We start from the raw sequence: 17,932 nt of genomic DNA on the forward strand, positions 1-17,932 counted from the left end.
ATTGAGGAAAGACAGATGTAGGATAGACGTGCGGAAATTTGCCTTTAGCCAGCGGGTGGTTGGTTGGTGGAACAGACTTCCATCCCTTGTCGTGGAAGTTGATAGCCTAAATAAGTTTAAGGCTCAGCTGGACAGGTATTTTGAACGAACAGAGGGGTGAAGTGGAAGTGGTTTTTTTTTTTTTTTTTTTTTGGCTGATGCTGCATAAGCTTGCTTTCTTGCATCAAATGCCTCTACTAATGCTAATGCTAATCCTAATGCTAATGGGGGAAACACTGGGGTCCGCCACAACAACACATGAATATTCCCTGAATATCCCCTGGGAATCATTCACTGAGTTTTTTTACATTTGAATTGTTTATACCAACGTGCAACAACGCTATAACATGGGCAATCTTCTCCATAAATAGCGACCATTTCTTCGTGGATTGTTTTGGGTGTTTTCCTTTGCAGAAAGAGGAACCGAATCACTGATCTGTATTCCACTTTATCCGTTGTGACACTTCAATTCATTAAGCGCTGCATATTTCATGTACACATTATGCTCGTTCCTTCTTCTGGTAAGGGGTCAGAAGTCTAGAGACCCATCTAGCAGACACTTTACTCATACGCAACTGTTGATGGATGATGTTCTCCACTGACCCTATACTAGGATAAAAGAATGGTAGAGTGGAAGAAGACAGATGGTGGTAATTAATGGGTGCTGCTCTTCGTGGACTAATGTTATTAGTGGAGTCCCACAGGGTTCGGTTTTGGGTCCACTGTTGTTTTGTATATTTATCAATGATATTGATTGAGGTATATCAGGCTTAGTGTCGAAGTTTGCAGATGATACAAAGGTTGGCAGGGTTGTTAATGACAGTAATGGCAGTGTGCTACTGCAACAGGATCTAGATAATTTGGGCAGATGGGCTAAGAAGTGGCAACTGAAGTTTAACCTTGACAAATGCAAAGTACTGCATATGGGTAGAAGTAACCCCAGAGAAACGTACCAACTGTGTGGTACTACACTTAAGGTGGTAAAGAATGAAATAGACCTGGGAGTAATTGTGCAGTCAGATATGAAGTTTTCTGAGCAATGCAGACAGGCTGCCAGAGCAGGTTATGGGGTTTTGTCAATGATATATGGGAATTTTGCTAGCAGGGAAAAAGGAGGTGATTGTCCCTCTGTATAAGGCAATGGTCAAGTCACGCCTTGGGTACTGAGTACAGGTCTCTAGTTCTCATTTTAGGAAGGATGTAGATTTACTTGAGCGTGTACAGAGAAGGGCAACAAGATTGGTGAGGGGAATGAAGGGATCCTTTTACCAAGAGAGGCTTAAGTTCTGCAAATTGCAGTGGCTGGAGACTAGGCACCTGCGCGGTGATCTGATTGAGGTGTATAAGGCCTTGAATGGGTTGAGCACGCTGAATTCTGATGGGATTCTTCTACTTGTCAGATTACGAACCTAAGGGGGCATAAATTCAAATTGAGGAAAGCTATCTGTAGAATAGATGTGCGGAAATTTGCCTTTAGCCAGCGGGTGGTTAATTGCTGGAACAAACTTCCATCTGTCGATGCGAAAGTTGATAGGTTAAATAAATTTAAGGAGGAACTAGATAGGATTTGGAGGGAATGGTGTGATTTTTTTATTTTTATTATTTTTTTTTTTGGCTGATGCTGCTCATACACTTGCTTTCTTGCATCACATGCCACTACTACTACTAGTTTAGAGTTCTGCACCTAGTTATTTGACGCTAATACGGCAATCTTACAGGATTAATGCCTCACTTTTTGCAACAGTCTCTTTTATTATAGCAGTTGCTTGCTGAGTGTCTTGGGATTTCTTCTTGGGAACCATGCACTGAGGTTCTTCCACATTTGAATTGTTTTTACCAATGTGCAACAACGCTATAACGTGGGAAATCTTCTCCATAAATAGCGACCATTTCTTCGTGGATTGTTTTGGTTGTTTTCTTTTCAGAAAGAGGAATCGAATCACTTATCTATATCCGTTGTGACACTTCAATTCATTCAGCGCTGCAAAGAAGAGAAAAAGAATTGTCAGATCTAAACTAAAATATGTGTGGTTACTATAGAGATTTCAAGGTATCAAACATAAAATATTTCAACCACAACTACGTCTTGGTGAATACAAATCTCTTTTGAATCCCCCTCGTACCTTATAATCTGCAAATTATTCCATTGTGGCAGAAAATGTCGTATTAGCGTATTAATTCGTAGAATAATTTAGTTTTATTTAATTACAATTCGTAAGTAATTAATAAACCAATTAACGTTATTAATTTACATTTAAATAGTATACATTGATATTCTATTTGAAATTATTATTCGCTGGGCTTATTTATTAATTGGAACTCACCTCTTTGTTGCTATTTTTAATATATTTTAAAAGGGTTGAAGTAAAATTTAATTAACTTTTCCTGACTCTTCTGGCGCGCCTTTTTTTTTAGTAATATCCCATTCGCCCTTAGGTAATGAGTGCAAAAAAAGAAAAAGAAAATGAAAAAAAAAACAACCTTTTTACTGTACAAGGAAAGAGGAGACGGCAGTTTTTATCGAAGAAAACGAGACAGGGACAGATGGCTAACGTAATAAACAACTATATATCACCAGGCCAAAGAAAAGGAGGTTAGTTGGTTTCCTGCTGGCCCATTTGGAAAGGTTCAAATTCCATCGATGGATGCAAACTTGCAAACTTATTGAGGCCTTTTCAAACGAGACTGAGTTAAGCGTTTTAGGCTGGAGTCAAGTTAAAAATTTTCCCGGTGTTCGTTTAATCTCGTAAAACAATAATTACGAATAATCGCTATACCCCCTTGCGATTAGCAAAGTAGTTACGTTCGCTCTCCTTCCTCACCCTGTGGAAAAGACTTGGATATGAATTCCATCGAAGACAGGGAGAAAATTTAAATGCTGTTTTCACATTATAGCCGAGTTAGTCAGTCTCCGGCAAAGATTACACGAATTCCTCCAGAAATTCGGGTTTTTCGTGTAGCAAACCGGCCACAAGAATAGTTGGAATACACCTACACCTCATACTCATAGTTGCCTTGGCTCAAAATGTAAATAACAATAACCGGAGTTCTTGTTTTTTTTCTTTTTTTTTTTCAATTGTAATCAGGTTTTGTCAGATGGCAAGATAAAAGTTGAAAATTCTTTGCAGAAAAATCACCAAAACCACTACAAACTTTATATCTAGAAACCTCTTAATTCAAAATTTTAATAGATTTATAAATGTTCCAAAAGTAAGGTACTCCAGATCACTGTGACTTAACATTTATTACAAGAGATATACAACTGTGTGTGCACATGCTGACATCGTAACATTTCTTTTCTACTTGATACTAATCATGCTTAGACACTTATTTCAGCGAGCACCCAGTACAAATTCAAATTATTATTTTAAAAGACATCGTAACTTGTTCATATTAGTCTAAATGCCTCTAGAAGTGTAAGAAGGTTTGCATTTTGTGCTGTATGAAAAACATGGAATAACTCAAGAGGAAAATCTGAAGAGAGCTTTAGAAATTCATCCAGCTGTCGCCAAACCAATCGACTTAGCTGCCACGTAAACCAGAGCACAAAAGCCCTTTATAAATCCCAGTAAAGTGCCTGCAGCAGGTAGTCAATGCTGCAATAGGCATCATCATTCACAAGCCGCAGACCTGATAAATGTCGTTTACGAGGCCCAAAGACATGCAAGTCAGTACTGTGATGTTGAGACACTTCTTATCCATACCATTGGAAACCAGTGTTGGGTTTGCTGGGTTGTATGTGTGTGCGGGGAGAGTGCATTGTCACAGAGCATGATTGCATCATCTCACATCGACGAACAAGTAACCCCAGATTTTGCATTGTGCCCCAGAAACGGGATTCATTGATTGTTCATCCATTTGGGAAAAGTTCACCAAGAGGATGTCTTGTGCATTGCAGAACACTGTCCCTACGTTTTTTTTTTTCGCTTATGGGACTGCTCTGAAAATTTTTGTTGAAAGGGAGATGGTGTGTTCCATCATCTCCCCTTCAACAAAAATATTTTGACTATAGGGTGACAATTAATTAAATATTAATTGATATTTTACTGTTTCGTTTATTTCTTCATGACGTAAGCGATTATTACAGCCCATAATTCAATTAAATATAACGTGTGTAAATACATTAGTTTCAAATGTATACACTGCCCTACCATTAATATCCGGACAGCCCCATGGACGGAAAAACAGGTCCAATGCATGCAACACGTCGCAGAACTTGCTATAAATATGCACATTGGGCTTCGAACAGACAATTGCAAAAGTGGGCATGCAAGATGACACGTTCAATAGAATTGATCACCTCAACAAATGTAGTACTTTTAGTTTTTTTCCTTCCAGTTAGCCATTTGGATAAATTACCTAATTTAACCGCTATGGAAGCTAGTAAGAAGAAGTTATTATATAAAGGAGAAAAAAAGAAACATCTTTGATTTTTTATTTACCCTTAATGATATTTTAATTTATCTACTAAAAACAGTTTTTAACACAGAGTAAGCGTCTTGTTCTCAATTAATAAAGTAAAATATTTATGATCAATATGTTGTTAAATATTGGTAGAAATCGATTATAATCAACTTACACAATTTATAATCTGTTTAATTTTAAAAACTATCCAAAAAAGTTAAAATTTCGAAACCATTTTATTATTATAAATTTATTACCAGTTTGTTAGAGCTTTTAAATTTTCTAAATATTGGTATAGTAAACATATAAATTATAATATAAAATTTTAAAATTATAATTAATAAAAAATAAAATTTATGTTGTAATATAAATAATGTATAGAGTGAACAATAAACATTAAATATTGGCAGTAGCCATTATTTTGGTAACTGGGAAGCAATTTTCAGTCAGGACCCATTAAGCACTCTCGGGGCACAGGACTGGGCTCACTTCGAGGACCTTAGTTCATTTAGAATTATTTTAATTTTGGCAATTTACCATGCAGTGGGATTGTTCTGACTGCATCTCACTGCATGATAAAACTCAAAATTAGCGTCGCCCTGGGGTATATTCAATATGATCAATATGTTTGAATCTGTTTGAATTTAAAAAATGGTTACGTAGTTTTCAATGGTCAAAACTAATAAAAATAAGAACAAGCACACACTTACCAAGTATGAATAAATATTTTTATTAGGTATGTGTACTCTTTGTATAAACTGTTTTCATTGCTTTCAGATCCTAAATATCCTGAAAGTGCGGTCCACCTGTTATGAAACACCTTAAAAACAATAAGCCATACAGGCAGGGGACACAGCCCCTTAAATTGGCCTCATCTGCAGTAAATTTTATAATTTATAAATAACTGATGAACAAATAATACACACGTTTGAGTAGAGTGTGGTTCAAGCTCGGTTGACTACTAAATATGGTTAGCGATTGTATTCATTGTCCAAATTGCAAATTCCTCTGAGCTAGTGGTCGTGCTTAAGTATAAATAAGTACTTTTTTTTCTTTTATAGAGGGGATTCTATCTTTTCATGCCCACTAACATGAGCGTTGAAGTGGGGAAGGAAATAGGGACAACTCCTCCCTCCTCAGATTAATTCATATCGTTTATACCAGTTAAGCACTGTTTCATAAGGTAGGTAGGAGCATTGGGAGTCAGCCAGCATGGGCTCCTCCCAGCCCTGGGGTAAACTCCTCTTTTGCTGCCCCAAGAAAAATTTCTGGCGACGTGTGTGAAATTCATTATACAATCTGGATTACCTTCGTAACTCAGAATGGTATTAACCCAGCTGCTTTCTTTTTTGTACCTGCCTTCCTAGCTGAAGCTATACAAGAGCACGAGTTTGAGTATAACTGCAGTTTGCTCTTAAACCGAACAAGCGAATGAATAAATAAATATTACATACTTTATTACCACGAAAGCTTTAATAATGAATCCACATTTTTGGCAGCTATATTTCTTAAGAAATATTTAAAGGTGCGTTAAAAAGGAAGTAAGAAAGTGCAATAAAAAGGACATGAAAGTTAATCTTCAATGTTTGACCTAGTTAGCTTATAGAGATATGAATTACGAAACTTGGTCTCCAGAGCTACTTGAATATATCATTTGCCATAGTACAGCTGAGAATACTCTACAGAAGTTTTCTATTAGACACAACAGTTTGTTACTTGCTGCCATCTTCCTTTCACATACTCGAAAAGAGCATCACAACAGCTAGCTTTGTAAACTCCCTTTAAAGAATACTGCTGTTCGGGGCAGAGGTCAGGACTAACATCCCACCCTGGTCGGTAATAGGTCATTTCTAGCGGGTCCTCTTGACAGTTGCTGCGTCTTGAGCAGAGTTGGCGTCATTTGTGCTGATTGGCTCACGGTTTCCCCCTTCTTCTGTTCGCCCGACTGTAGGCTGTCAGATCAAGGCGTAGGTTAGGATCTTAGCTCACCTCGTTTGACGACTGGGACGATCGGAACTCCGAAACACTGCTCTTGATTATCTACTTCCAGACGGTTTTGTTCCGCTTCTCTAGTTTGCAAGGTAAGTTGGAACCGAGTTTACGGACAGGTGGGTTTACGATTTCGTTTTATTGCATGCAGTTTTAGCTCCTTATCTTCTCGGGATGTGTCGTGTTAATTCTAAAGTATAATTATCTGAACGCCCACGTACTTGCTTCGTGTGTGGAACTGGGACTATATTTACATATCTTTAATATATAAAAAGCTTAAGCATTCTTTTTTTTTTTTTTAAATACACCTTACATGAAGTGATCATGTAATTTTGAACTATATATTTTCAGGTGGTAGATGACTTTCATCAACCGGTGAAATACCACCACTTTGCTTATTGGAGGCTTGAAGTGGTGAAACCCATGTTTAGTCTCTAGAGCAAAGTTTCCGGCATCCCCCTCCCCCCATACTTCTTCTTCAACCCATGCACGGTACTATGTACTATAGGTTTTGATACCTTTCGTGTTTGGGGTTTTCATTAAAAAAAAAATATATATATTGAAAGAAATGGAACATTCGATCTTTAATATTAAATCCTCCAAAGTCAAAACTCCCGGATAAATCTGAAAATTAAGTATTCTATTTATCTATCTGCTTTTCTGTTTAAGGGATGAAAAACATTCAACTCTCACATGTCCCTTTACTTAACTGGTCTTTCTCCGCCGAGTCCGACTATTTTATTTATTTATTTATTTACTCAATTGATGGCTAGTTACAATCGCCCCTTGTACAGCATGCAAGCCAGAGGGGGGTGGGGTAACTAAACCAAAATGCGAAAAAAAAAAAAAAGAATTTAGAATTTTAGAATTTAGAATTTTATTCTAAATGAGAAGCGTTGTTGTTTACTTAAAATGCAGTGCTATCACCCAAAAATTTGTTTCGATATTTATTGTCATCTCATCGGTGGGTTTTGCACATATTTAATCAGTTGCCATATTTGACAGGGCAATGGCGACTTAATATTTGACAAGCCAAAAAGTGGTAAAAAAAAAAAGGGAAGGAAAGAAAAGAAAGTTTTTCTGTGAGATATATTTCTTTTCCAGAACTGTAATTTTTTTCTTTTCTGGAATGCTTCATTACTACATATTCCAGCATAACCTTGAAAATTCATGCTTAATCATTCGCTGTATTAGTCGACCTTTTTTTTTTTTGCTTCTTCTTTTTCCTCACTCATCCTTTGCATCTGGCCCAGTGACGTATTATGGTAAAATCTGCATTAAGAACAACGGTTTATAGAAAAACTAATAAAGTGTGTACCGAAATCTGTATCCTTTATGACAGCATCTAGTCTCCGTGAAACACTCACCACCACTTTTTTTTTTTGAAAATGTCCTACGATATTTTCAGCCTTTCGGCCTTCAAAGCAGCGAACCAGTTCAGTTATATTTTTTATTTTATTTTATTTATTTATATTTTGGGCAGGCTCCCCTCAAACGTACCCGACGATCCAATTCATCCCAGAGGTTCTCTATGCTATTGAGATTAGAGCTCTGGGATAGCCAGTCCAATATTTCGATGCTCATATCCCCAAAGCAGTCCTTCATAATACAACGAGTATTACAACATGGTGTGTTGTCCTCGTACAGACCTTTCCTGACTTGCTGCCACAACGTACGTAATGCATTATTTTCCATAGAATAACTCCAGATATACTAGAGCATCCATTTTATCCAAAATAACCAATAGTCCAAGGCCAAATCATGAAACAGCCCCAGACCATAACACTGCCTCTGCCAAACTTCATTGTCGGAACGATACAGACCGGAAGTAGCTTTCTCTGGGCATCTGCCACACCCCTGGTATATCTAGTACTGTGACTAGTCACTCCAAAGAGCGGCTTTCCTGATCTGCGTTGCAACAACGGCAGGCCTTATGCTAAACTAGTCGGCGACTGGCTTTAGTCGGGGTGATTGGTGTCTTGTGGACGGCTGCGTGATCGTGGTAACTCATATCATGGAGTGTCCTGCTCACTCTACTGGTGCTGACATGTGTTCTAATCATCTCACCAAAGGCCTCTGTGTGCTGTGCGACAACGTCGACCCGCGTTCTGAGCAGACAATTTTTTGCAGGACTCTCCTGTCACGTTGCGTCAGCTTCGGTGATTTTCTCTACCTTTTCGTAATGGTTTCAGCACCAGTCCGCTTCCATTTGTAGATCACGTCACTAGTCGTCGACCTAGGGATCTTCAGTCACGTAGAGACCGATTGTTTATCGCCGCACCTTATTATTATCATTCCACACTAGAAGTCTGTTAATCGCGACATCTTGCATTCACAATCGTACTACTGTCTCCTCGAAGGTCTACGAGCACATTTGTAGTCGTGTCTAGTGCTTGAGTAGGACGTGACCAAATCAATGGAGGCGGGGGGAGGATATCCGGATATTATATCTTGTACTATGCGGTTCTAGCCATTTTTCCCGGCAAACCCACTCTGGTCGTTAACAGAGAATTTATTTATTTATTATTTACAATGCTGAACAGAAAATTAGTGTAAACAGAAAATTTATTTATTTATTATTTACAATGCTGAACCACTGAACAATGTTGATGTACAATTATCTTAGGTTTCTTTGTAGAGGGTCAATTCGTTCTCAATGTAATGTCCATATCACAACGTAATACCATGAAGGTATCTGACATTATAAAGTCCCCTTGGAGATCATCACAACAAAGGTTGTGATGATTTCCAAGGATCCAATTGACACTTGTAGGTCCACCACGAAGATTTAAAATGAGTAAAATTCTAATTTTCAAGTGGCACATCATGAAACAGCCCCAGACCTGTACCACTCTAAAGAAAAATGCAAAAGCCCAGGAGATTCTGAATAGAGAAAGAAGAGTCACATTCTCTCAGCTAAGCAGCAGAATGTCTGGAGGTTGCCAGTCGCGAATGTGGGCTCGCTAGATTCTACACCCACACCTGATCAGAACTAAAACTGAGTGAAAATATGTAGAGAAATGCTAACGTGGTCTGAGAGATATGGTGAAGAATTTCTTAGTCGCATAGTTATGAGACATGGATCACTCATCATCATCTCACAAAACGGTGACACTTACAACAAGTAAATTAAGGCCACTTTGTAATTACTAGATAACGTGACAATATTGATAACATTGCAACTGTGTCAGCATATTTTTAGACATACATTAAAATTTCGAAAGTTGTACGGTGGCTCAGCTATTCTGGGAATTGCTGGTAGGTTGTTTTTTTTTTTTTTTTTGGAAGGTTTCAGACGCATCAGCAACTTATCCCATATTGCGCCAAATATATGTCTGTAAATTGCATATCTTCTATAGCCAATTTGCTGGAAAAACCCGAGTTTCCGGGAGAAAAAACCATGCTACACTTGCCTGAGGCCATCTAACTCAGCCAAGTTGTGAAAAATACCCATAAAAATTCCTCGCGTCATTGATGCGATTAGAACTAAGGCGTTTTCCACCCCGTGTGAGGAGGACGTTGATTATACTAACTGTGCTACCCACGGGGACTTTCGCGATTAAATTGTTAGCCTGGGTCTATTGATATTATTATCAATGTATTTATCAATGGCTCTGGCACATGTAGGAGATCATGCCCCTTTCTTGTAAGAATAATATGAGTCAGTGGATGAGTTAATCGGTAATAGTGAAAATAATGACGCAAAAAAATAATAATAAAAAGTCCTGAGTTTATGAATACTGGAAGTCGGTGGATAGAAAACTTGTGGCAATAATTTTGGATACCTTATGCAGTTGTACACAGAAATTGTTTCTCGACTTACCATTCTGCGAGAGTAAAAAAAACAGATAAAATTCTGAAGGCGCGGGTCACATGAGCAAGAACAGTTCCTTACCATCAATTACTTAAATTTATTCAAACTACCCACCTTCACAATATTAGATGCAAATTTATTCCAAGTTATTACACTTTGGCTGGTGCAAATATCTGCACATCTATTGTGCTGCCATCCTTTTTAATTTAAATTTTAATTTGTATTCCCTTGTGTGTGTGTGTCATCTGAGAAAGAGTAAAGATGCCATCAGTATTTAGTTTACTCAACCTTTTTAAAGCCTTATAAAAGGTTTAAGTAAACTAAACGCTGATGTCATTTTTACACTTTCTCGGATGAAACACACAAAGGGAGGTATAAATTTAAATAGAAAAACAGTAGCCTTGCTATAGTTGTCTGAGACTGGGGACTATCTCGTACAGTGGTATGTGACCTATTTGAACTGAGGAGCCAACTATGAAATTGATCTCAACGTTGGGGTAGGGGCAGCATTTAGGGAACAGACTTGAATTTGAATTTGTGATCCATCACCCTTGAAGCACGCCTGTCGTCTCTGGGTGGCTAGATTCGTGTCGGAGAAACTGGGGGCTCCTGTGGTGGATTAGACCAACACGGCGAGCCTACCGCTTGTGACGGCGACGGTTGAAAAGCGAATCTTTGCTTTGATTGGTCTGCTACTGAGCTGCGTATTCCTTTGTAGTTAATGAAAGGATGCCACGTTCCCTGTTCATTCCATAATAAATAAATATCTTTATTGCTACTAAGTACTTGAAAATGGATTGAGTTCCATTTCCTGAGCAGTGTTGTTCTTGATTACGGCTTCACCATTGCTATGTGATGTAACTGCTTCACCTCACCTCTTTCTGTGGTGAGGTGAAGCAGTTAAATATTTCCTCGTGAGAAACACTTATCCTCTAATCAAGACCAGCATACTCATGATCAGCTTTAGTGCGGAATAGCTGTTTCATTGATATTGGAACTAATGAACTGACATACCCTCCAAACTTGGGATAATATATTGATATTTTGTACGATGTTATCAGTACGCTGGCAGACGATTGATGCTGTATTTGATATCATTCGTACGTTGGCAGACGATCCCTGGCCGCCTCCATGTTCCAGGAATGACAATCAACTAGTGGTAGTATATGTCGATTTGTCTGTTTGCTTGACGAAAAACCCGAGTTTCCAGGGAGGTGGGGAACCTTGCTGGCCAATCCTAAGACCGACTAACTCAGCCACGGAGTGAAAAAAGAAGCCAATAAAAGTTTTCCGTGAGGGTGCATACATAGTTATGGCCCACCTCCTTGTGGCATGGACAGGTGCTGGGAAGCACACTTGCTGGTGATCGTTGTTTCCTAGTAGCAAAGTGGGCAGAAATAACTAAACAACAAAATAACACACTGCACAAATATAGCACTATACTCATTTCTGGCCATTTTATATAAATAGGTACCATCACAGTGTACCCCAACGGAGTTGAACTAACGTTTAGGAACCACCTATTTAAGTGAAATGCGTGTCCATACATATCCATGTCTTACCCGTCCCTTTGATGGTATTCGAACCCAGTCCTTTTTTCGCACGGTGTGGAAGGACAACGATCGTGACCATTGTGGTACACGCATGGATGCTGACGGTAAAGTACCTTGGCAGATGACTGCATCGTGTAATTCCCTGATTCCCTTTGCAAATAAGGTGGTGTTTCTAATATTTTGACCTGTCAGTTTACGTGCATATAAATTTCTGAATAGCAAGAAACACTGAAATGTATTTATTTATACATAACCATTTTAAATAATAACTTTCTGTAAAACCGATTTCTGATCTAATGCATACATGCAACAGATCAGGATAAACAGCGTAGCAAGAAGAGACTTCCTTCACTGCATCATTCCAAACCACTGCATTTTTAAGTATTCTTTTCCGTATCTTTAAAATTTCTTAAAGGTGTTAAACATAAAGTAAAATGAATTCAATTTCTAAACTGTTACTTTTAATTCAAAACAGAAACTTAGCTAATAAATTGCATCGCGTCCCATTTAATCCCAAACCGACTATTCACTTTTATAGATTTTAATTGAGTTGGGACATGTTGAGGATGACTAAATGTTCCAAGTATTCCGAGGTGAGATTGTCTTTTAAATTTTTTTTAAAATAAAATTATTTTGCATGCTAATGTTATTTTAATGAGAGTGTTTCCTTTTGAATTACATCTTTTGGGCGCAGGGCAATTGGGTGCTCCATTCCTGTTGTTGTTGTTGGGTTTTAGGCGCATCGGCGACTGAAACCACAGTGGGTCATATATACTGTCTGCATATTAAGTGTGTTCTGCGGTCGAGTTGCTCGTTTGCTGGAAAAACCCGACTTTCCGGGAGAAAAATCATACTGTCCCAGCCGGAGGCAGATTAACTCGGCCACCTCGTGAAAAAATCTCATAAAAATTCCTCGTGTCATTGATGGGATTCGAATCTGGCCAGTTCCCACTCGGTATGCGGGAGGACGGATATAATGGGACTCAAAGCAAAGCAATTTCTATAATCAAACCGGGATGCCTCTGTATCGCACTGCTCTAAATAAAGGGGACTCTCCATTGAGAATATTACTGTGACTTTGTATTACTTTGTAATCATGGCAGGCCTGCTGTGATATGAAACTCCCATGTAAGAGACACCAGATGGTAATAGAAGTATAAAGTAAGATTATTTATATCGCTCATCGGTCACTCACAAAGTCTACTTCACCAGACGTAGGCTCTGTGGGTCTTCACTGGTCACGTACGCTGTAATCAAATAGCCAGAGCAACATCCCATTAGGGCTCTTGATACCGGGGTTATATTTATTGCTACTATGTGCACGTGCTATGTGTTAACAGCGACAAACACCAAAGTAAGGGACTACAAGTATACAATAATAGGTTGTTGTTAGAGCCTTCAAGGCTTCCAAATATTCTAAACATATTTCTTATGTTGTTATTTAATATAATATCGGTGTTTAGATACACCATAGACACTCTTAAAAAAACTACAAAGTAGTTGTTGTGGGCATCATTTGCTCTTTCTCATATTGTGCTCTGCCTTCACGACGAGTTGCCATGTCTGGGTGGTGGTACTCACTGAGAATAAGTAACAATAGTCTTCTCTATTAGTGAAGTGTTACTTATTTGAGGTAGTGCAGTATCATGGCAACTCGTCGTGAAGGCAGAGCACAATATGAGAAAGAGCAAATGATGCCCACAACAACTACTTTGTAGTTTTTTTAAGAGTGTCTATGGTGTATCTAAACACCGATATTATATAGATACTAAACTCTTAAAGTATTATGCCATGTGCATTTAATTATTTTAAAGTTGTTATTTAAACAGCACATTAGAGTCTAAGGCAGTATTGAACTGACACACTAACGTGGTAATATTCAATACGCTATTACTTTAATTATCATATCGGGCAAAGCTTTACTCCTTAAGACCAAGTTGATAATCTATTATACATTATTTTTTAAATATGAAATGAAGTAAAAGTTGTTTTGCGCAAATGAACACCCTGCCCTATAAATCAGGATATTAGAAGCACAATAACAACAGCTAAATCAATGGTGTGATGGACAGCAGAATTTAATGTGTTTTAATTATACGAGCATACGTGATCAAATACCAACAGACGATTTTTTCCCTCTAACTAGTCTTTGATTCTTTTGGCAGAAAAAATAAACGAAGTGATACATCAGGAAGGAAGTTTACTAATTAAATGAATTAATTCCTGAACACTAAAAACTACAACCGTATTTTTTCACTTTTAATATTAACATCTAACTTTTTTTGAAAAAAGAAATCATGATATTCACTTTTCCCTTGGTTTTCTTACCTACGAATGGCGCTACGTAAATTTCGAAATAACATTTTGTCAGTGAGAGCAACATGTCTTTGTTGTTCTGTATAATCGAGTAGACGCTCATTAAAGTTAACACTTTAGCACCTTTCTTTCTTCGTGTTTATTGATGAGCTGAAATTTTTCCAATAGATGAGCCGAAATTTTTCCAATGCAAGCATAACTGTTGCTGGGACTACTATTTTAAGGCAATCTTTGTGTGAGAAGCAGTCAATATTTTCAAAATCGATCGACTTCAACTCACTGATACATGTAAGCAACAAAGTGAGACTTTATTTTACTATCACTTGCACCAATGTTTTGTTTATAAAATAAAATACAGTAAAATATATAGAAATAATAAATGTCATTGTTTAATAATTCACGCTTGGCCCTCGTAAGTAGCACAGTTGGTAGAATCGTCGTTATCCCCACACAGAGCGGAAAAGACCCCAGTTCGAATCGCGTCAATGACGCGAGGAATTTTTAAAAGTATTTTTCACAACGCTGCTGATTTTGTTGGTATCGGTCGATGGTTGCATGCTTTCTTATCCTGGACACTCGGGTTTTTCGTCCATAAAACAGCAAATCGACCAAGAAACAGATGCAATTTACAGACACAATACACTATCGCCTCATTGCTCTAATTTGCTTTGACGCTTAACACCCACACACAGAGTATTCTGCCGAGGGCAGATACAAGCATGCAACTCAATAGCCGCCTCTCCATATCTCCGTTCACTCAGCCTTGTTCTTCATCTCCCCATATCTACCATCTCCTCTCAATTCATCTATCATAGTTTTCCTCAATCTCCCTCTGGGCCTCTTCTTCTCAATTCTTCTGTCCATCACATCATAAATCTCTCATCTCGCAACACATGTCCAATCCAAGTTCTCTTCTGTCTTCTGATTATTTCAGTCAAACAACTGTTCTCATCCACGGATCTCAAAATCTCCTAATTTCTTATTTTATCAACAAATCTTATATTTTCCATCCTCCTCCATACCCACATCTCGAAATTTCGCCACTCTTAATATCTTCCATTCTCAATTTTCACGCTCCTTCTCCATAAAGTACCACTCCATGCCAGACATCGTACTCATCTTTTCCTTAAACCAATTCCTAATCTCTCACATAATATTCTTCTTCGCTTCTCAAAAGCTTTTTTTTACCAATTGCTGTTCTTATTTCTTTGCTGCTCTTTGTTTCTCAAACCATTAAGCTTTCCAAATACCTATACTCGCTTACCTGTTCTATTCCCTTTCCTCCTATTTCAATAATTAATTGATGCTTTTCTCTTTCCACCTTTGTCTACCCAAAACTTTTTCGCATCAGAAACCTACCACAACTTTCCTTTAGCTCCTTAACCAATTCCTGCCACTAGTGCCAATGTGCCATATCATCTGAAATCTAACACTCTCAGTAGCCCCCCAACTTCATCCCATAAAACTCCCCCTCCTCCACCTTTCCTTGTCAAATGACTCCTTTTAACCATCCCTTCTATATATAACGTCGAGATAAACAACACCTCTTCTTATCTGTATAAATTTAGAGTCACCATGTCCTACCCTATTACTTTTGTCCTCAATAAAATCTACTAACCATTCTTCTGGAAGGAAGGATCCAATCTACTCGTATCATTCTAATATATTCAATAATTAACTCAGTGTACTTGATCAAAGGCCTACTCCAAATCTACAACACATATACATACATCTTTGTTCTCTTCCAAATGCGTTTCCAACATTTTCATCACACCTACTGCATCCCTTGTTTTCCTTCCCCTCATGACACCAAAACTGTCTTCTCCAATACGCGAACCTAAATGCGGCCCATTTAGAAGTTTCAGATTACTCGTGACTGATTTTGAGATTTTTATCCAAACACTTTCTTTCCGATGAGATTAAAGATTAAATAGAAAACTCTGGTTGCTTTAGAAAAGTAGAGAGATGTTCCAGTTCTACAAATGTATCAAATATTGCTTGTTTTGTCTAAACAGTGAAACTCACTCAGCTTCTGTAAACAACGGAATCTGTGACAGGAGAAAATTAGAACCCGAAGCAAAACTCCTTGACTTATGTTTAACAACGGAAGCTTTTGCTATCGGACTAAGCGTTCCACTTTCTGCGAAGAAATCTCGCAGAGAACTAGACACCCTCCACGTTTCTTTTTTTTTTTTTTTTCGGTCGCCTCTAGTGATTGTCAAGGACATTGGTGGTGGTAGCGATGCTTACTGCGAAAACAAGGATCAACAGCAGAAAGCAATTCAAGAGATGAGTCATCCTAGAGACCGCCACTTTAACGCACGGAATGCAGCTCTCTGTTGCGTGCCATACGATACTACTGTTGCCCTTGTTACGGCGAGGTCAAAAGCGTGTCATGGTAGCGTGGGTACAATGACTTCTTATAGAGTGTCGCTGAGCTACGCATTTTCCCCACCACCTTCATTCTAATGACTTCAGTTCAAAGTACTATCAGTTGGTTGGCAGATAAACAGTTACAGCAATTATAAATCACAAAGCCCTCCCCCCCACCCCGATTACTTTTAATGAGGTCCGAATGCGCGACTGTTGTTCGGGGATGTAGCCAATTAGAGGAAGAACAAGCATCTATTGACGACGCCTGAATTTCTCCAGTCTTGGACGGGATTCGAACCTAGACTCCCTTTCTCTCTCCAAACGAGTGACAAGCAAATTATGGTAGGAATCAAGTGGCGTTCGACAAACAACAGTTCATCATTCAAATTTAATTAAAAGAGATCGAGGGGAGGGGAGGGGATTTAACATTAAATGAATGGTTGAACTGATTTCAGCCAAAAAGAAAGAAAAAAAAACAGTAGATAAGAAAATACATTTATTTTATTTTAAAATACTTATATTTTAGATTAATTTGATAATTATAATAGAATATTACTCACACAATGATTCGATTTTAGTTGCCTTTACAAATAACTGATTGATCGAAATATAATCCCCGATTTCAGTGACGTGACCTTCTCCTCTTCGTCTCTCTTGGAAAGTTCGTCTACACAAGCAGGTTTAGTTGGGCGCCTCTTCAGCACCAAACTAAGGCTATGAGGCGTCAGTATACTGTGTGTGTGTGTGTGTGTGATTCCTTGAGTCATTGATGGGATTCGCACTCAGATCTTTTTCACCCCGGCATGAGAGGAAGGTGATCGATCATAACCACTGTGCTACCCACGAGGGTACACTTTTTGCGTGACTTTACTTGCTCGCTGATTTCTAATAGACCGATTCTTATTAAGGAAAGGTAAATCTCATGATTCATTCTGATTATAGTTTTATTTTCCTCCTTCATAAAAGGAAAAGTATTATATTGTATTGGTGTTTAAGGGCACAAGGGCAGCTGATAAAGGGAAGAGTCCCTTGAACGAAGCTTTGTAGGTATATAGCATATTTTTTCTGGATACATCCAGTGTTTATTTGGCTGTCTTTCCAGATCGTGTTGAAAACGTCTAGTTTAAAATCACGTCTTAACGGGAAGAACTTTTAAGGGCTATTTTTTAAACCGCGGCCGAGTTAGTCAGTGTATACTAACGCTTCGCAGCCTTAGGAGCCTCGATGCAAATTAAAAAATAATTGGACAAAAAACCAGGAGGGATTTCATCGAGGAATACTCGTGTAATTAACATAAGGTCAGTTCTTAATAAGGAGAATACAGTACAGTAAGAAAAAATAAGATACATATTCGGTCTTCATAAAAGTTTGTGTACATCTTTTTAAATTTTTAATTTTTTTTAACACAAATAGCAACCTAGTCACGTGACATATAGGTTTTGGT

At 38.1% G+C, this 17,932-nt stretch overlaps 1 protein-coding gene across 1 annotated transcript in view; it reads left to right on the forward strand.

Annotated features, from left to right (window-relative positions):
- Positions 1–6,156: 6,156 nt before the first annotated feature.
- The window catches only part of LOC150090378 (caveolin-1-like), a 69,916-nt gene continuing 58,140 nt past the window's right edge, over positions 6,157–17,932 (forward strand). Inside the window, exon 1 of the mRNA XM_090369088.1 lies at positions 6,157–6,524. The gene's annotated coding sequence lies outside the window, so the exon portion shown is untranslated. The remainder of the gene's footprint in view (positions 6,525–17,932) is intronic.

This window comes from Mastigoproctus giganteus, chromosome 2, assembly GCF_048544385.1.
Source record: "Mastigoproctus giganteus isolate SK-2022 chromosome 2, ASM4854438v1, whole genome shotgun sequence".
NCBI lineage: Eukaryota > Metazoa > Arthropoda > Arachnida > Uropygi > Thelyphonidae > Mastigoproctus > Mastigoproctus giganteus.